This window comes from Corvus brachyrhynchos, unplaced genomic scaffold (genome assembly GCF_000691975.1).
Source record: "Corvus brachyrhynchos isolate BGI_N302 unplaced genomic scaffold, ASM69197v1 scaffold479, whole genome shotgun sequence".
Classification (NCBI taxonomy): Eukaryota; Metazoa; Chordata; class Aves; order Passeriformes; family Corvidae; genus Corvus; species Corvus brachyrhynchos.
Window position 1 is genome coordinate 190,833 of NW_008240089.1, and position 4,268 is coordinate 195,100.

The following is a 4,268-nucleotide window of genomic DNA, read 5'->3' on the forward strand; positions in this document are numbered from 1 at the left end:
GTTGCTCCTCCTGAGGAGCCGGTGGGGGGTGGAAGGAGGCGGTGGAGGGTCCGTGGAGGGTCCGTGGTGGTCCCGGGGTGTTGTGTGAGTGTGGCGAGGTCGGGGCTGCCGGTGTCACCTCCCGGCCCCAGCGCTGGTGGTGACTCGGGGCTGTGGTGTCTGGAGAGCCCCTGGCACAGGACCCTCCTCCGGACATCCCAGAGCTGCACACTGGAAGGGGGCACTGGGGGCTGGGATGTGCTGCTGGGATGCTGCCGGGGCTGGTCCAAGGCCAGGGACGACAGGAATGGGAGAGCTCTGGCGTGGGGCCTCCAGGTGAAGGCCACGGGCCTGGCCCGGTTCAGGCAGGGCCGGAGCTGCTCTACGCTCGTGTCCCCTCCAGTCTCGGGGTGGCAGTGGGATACCAAGGCTGCAGCGACCTGTCCCTGTGCCCCGTGTCCCTGGCACGGCTTTGGGAAACCTTTTGTTAGTGAGGAGCCTCTTCCAGGCTTTCCAATTCCCAAAATGCTCCATCAAACAACTGCTCCCCAGGTGGGGTCACCACGCAGCCCCCCAGTCTCCAGGGCTGGGAATCCTGACCTGACCAGCAGTGCCAGGACAATCCCAGTGTACAATCCCAACAGCCTGGGCTGCTCAGGAACCACGGCAGTGCCTGGCACAGTGGGAATAAACCACTGGGGAGATCCATGTCCCTCTGTCAAGACAGAGCTCGGGGTTATCTGGGTCGGGCAGGACACTCCAACACCCACAGCTCACTGCTGGGAAGAGCCAGGAGAACTCTTTGGAGGGAGGAGCCTGGGCGCTGGCAGCTGGGGCTGTAGTGTTGGATAGTGCAAAGCTTGGCCCCCAAAGCTCCCCCTGTTCCTGGGCTCACCCCTGCTGTGGGTCCCTTTAGCCCTCCCTGACCCCAGCGCTGGCACAGACACGAAGCCACGTGGATCATCTAAAAATTCAGCAAGGCCACACGGTCCCAAGGGGAACGCACTGGATTCAGGCCCTTGGAGGGGGTAATTAAGGCAAAAAGCAATGCAGGATTAACACCACCAGGCCCTGCACTGGGAAGTCCCCTCTCCAGCCAAGGTGCCTCAATGGGTTAATGAATTCCCGAGGGAAAGCAGCAAGTCTGGAGGTGTCTCCAGGTACCGCCCCAGCCCCGTGGGGGGCTGCAGGAGTGTGGAGTGTCTCCCGGCAGGGGGAGCCAGCCCTCCCTTCCCACCCTGGCTCCGGTTCCGTGGGATTTGGCCCTACAGAACGTGACTCCCTGAGCCGGGTATCTGTGGTTCCTCCGGAGGAGGCTGCATCATACTGCAAAAACTGACACATGGGAAAGAAACACGGAAGGGGAAATTGGAGAGGGGGTGAGGAATCAACGTGGGAAAGGGAAGAAAGGGTGGAAGTACCTACAAACTTTTTTTTTCTCAGACTAATTCCAAAGGAAGCACTTTCCTGATATTCCAGCCTGGTTTGTAAGATGGAGAACAGGTCACCAGCTATTCTAAGCCTTCATTCCATGTGAATTTGGCTTTTCTAAACCCCTGGAATTTGGGTTTTCCAAACCTTGAGCTTCAGAGGCCGCTTTAGGCACCTGACAAGTCGCAGCTGAGCATCTCCCGATGAATCCCGGCGAGTCCCAGGTGCGGGGAGGGCGAGCCCAGCCCCGGTGCGAGGGGAGGGGCCGTTAATTGCCCGGCACGCAGAGGACGAAGCCGGAGCGGTGCTTGGTGAAATCCGGTTGGGATTGGTTGATCTTGGTCTCCACAGAGACGGTGCATTTCCTGCCGTGCAGGCTGCACTGCACCGGGTTGGTGACCGTGACGTGCAGAGCGCGCTTCTCCCTGCCGGGAAAGGGACACGGGTCAGGAGGGATGGGATGGGATGGGATGGGATGGGGTGAGCGTTTTTGCGTCAGGCGCATCCCGCAGACATCCCAAAACTCTTGTGTTAAGCCAGGCCTGAGCTCTGAGCCCAGCTTTGGGCTCCTGCTTGTGAAGCCTTGCACTCTGGGATCGGGATCGGGATCGATGCCGGTGGGAGGACACAGCTCCACGGGCAGAGCACAGGCTGGGTCAAAGGGTCATGGGGTTGCTGCCAGCTCAGCCACCGCCCCCTGAATGAGCCCACAGTGACAGGGACATCCCTGGGCTGAGCTCAGAGACTGAAATACAGCCTGGAACAGTGGAAGGAACCACACGTGGGGTGGTGGCTGTTCCCAAATCCCTCTCCAGACGGACAGACCAAGCTGGCTGCTGGGCATGGCTGGGACAAAACTCTGTCCCTGCAACTTTTGAACCCCCTAACCCGGTTTTGGCACTAAAAATGATTCCCAAGAGTGAATCGGGACTTTCTGCCACCCACGTCGGTTTGTCCTTGGCTGTTTGGGTCACTGCCAATGGGGACATGAGGGCAGCAGGGCCAGGGCCTGTCCGCCCCTGCTCTGGCCAAGGCAGGGACAGGGATGCCTGGCAAGAACGTCCCCTTTTGCTAAAGGCCATAAAGGCCCCTGCTCTAAATCCCAAATAATGTGCCTTGTGCCATAAGCAGAAAAATCACAAATCATGGAATCATTCAGGCTGGAAAAGCCCTCTGGGATCACCAAGTCCAAGCATTCCCCCAGCACTGCCAAGGCCACCACTGACCTATGTCCCCAAGTGCCACATCCACATGGCTTTAAAATACCCCCACCACTGCCCTGGGCAGCTGTGCCAGGGCTGGACAGCCCTTTCCATGCAGAAAGTGAAGAACCCAGCACTGCCACGGCCCCACTGATGGCCTGGCTGCTCCAGGGGCTGGGATGGAGCTGAGGCCAAGGTGATACCCCAGCTCCAGCCACAATCCCTTGGGACCAGCCAAGAACCCCAGGAGATCCCCCAGGAGAGGGGATCAGCAGAAAAAGCCTACAGCAGATCCATCCCCATGAGCCACCACCAATGGGAAGAGCTGTCCAGGGACATGGCCTTTGGGAATTCTCTCCTGTGACCTCACCCACACTTCAAATTCCCGAATTTCCAGCATTTTTATTGTAATAAATTATAGAATTGTTGACACTGACTCTGCTGCCTCTCAGGATGCTCCAAACACCCTGGGAGGTTGTGCTGGGATCCCATTCCCTGTGTTTGGTTCCCAGACCCCAGGTCCTGCCTTGCCCAAGCCATTTCAGCATTTCCACTGCCACAGCTCAAGTCCTTTGTGCAGTTTTTACTCCATTTCCATTCACAGACTGTTCAAGTCCTGTCACATCCCTTCAGCTGCGTTTTTATGCCGTTCCCAAATAATTCAGATTTTCACCACTTCCATAAAAAGGCATGGTTGGTTGGAGGGGGCTGGCAGGGCCCAGCACACGAAGCCCTCATGCTGTCCCAGGTATTTAATGTTATTTACTCCTGCCTGGGTGAGCTGAGGCTGCAATCCCAGCTTAGGTTGCTATTTTTGCCGTGTCTTAGCGGAATGAGCTGCACACACAGAGGAGATCGCGGAGATCCCGGTCCCCACGTGCTTGGGAAGAGCTTTAGCACCAAGTGTCCCTAACAGGGTGAAGGACTTTCCTCTCCCCTCCCACAGCAAATTCTGGGTGACAAGGCAGAGGATCTGGGGAGAGGAATGGCAATAACCTGAATTTTGACCCCAAGCAGGACCCAGGCCTGGCAATCCGAAGGTCCTATCGGATGCCCTGTGGCTGTGGGACCTGCAGCAGGAAGCGGGATCTGTCCGGGTGGGGAGAACCCCCTGAACACAGGTGTGTGTGGAGCTAACGCTGTCCTGGGACAGAGGGATCCGGAGAAGATGCTCTGATCTTTGCCACGTGTGATGATCCCATTAAACGGAGGCTTCCCTCCCCCTCTCTCACTTCCAGACCCCCCCTTGCCAAAGCTCCTTCACTCATCACGTGGTGCTTTCCTTCACGTTGAGGTTTCAGCCTCAGAGCCTTTTGCTGGGGGAGCACAACAGCTCCTGGATGGAGCAATCCCCAGGGATCTGAGTGCACAGGGGTGACAAACCCCTCTTGGTGTCCGTGCTGGGCACCCCACAACACCAACCCTGCCACCAGCTCCAGGAGCAGCTGGACCTGCTGGGACCTCGGGACTCTTGGCCGCTGCTCCAGCGCTTGGTCCGAGGCCAGCGAGGGAGAGGGGGGAGGAATTTCCCGTTTGGTTTCCAGCCCAGCGGGCAGAGCAGCCTCACTCCTGGAGCAGCAGTGGCACAGGGGTGGCAGCTGCTGGCTGCCCTGGGGTCCCCAGGATTGTTTATGGACCCCAGGGGAGGGAACAGCT

At 58.5% G+C, this 4,268-nt stretch overlaps 1 protein-coding gene across 1 annotated transcript in view; it reads right to left on the reverse strand.

The window, feature by feature from the left end:
- Positions 1–1,748: 1,748 nt before the first annotated feature.
- Positions 1,749–4,268, reverse strand: part of MYO1D (myosin ID) — a 119,970-nt gene continuing 117,450 nt past the window's right edge. The window contains exon 21 of the mRNA XM_017744754.1: positions 1,749–1,835. The gene's annotated coding sequence lies outside the window, so the exon portion shown is untranslated. The remainder of the gene's footprint in view (positions 1,836–4,268) is intronic.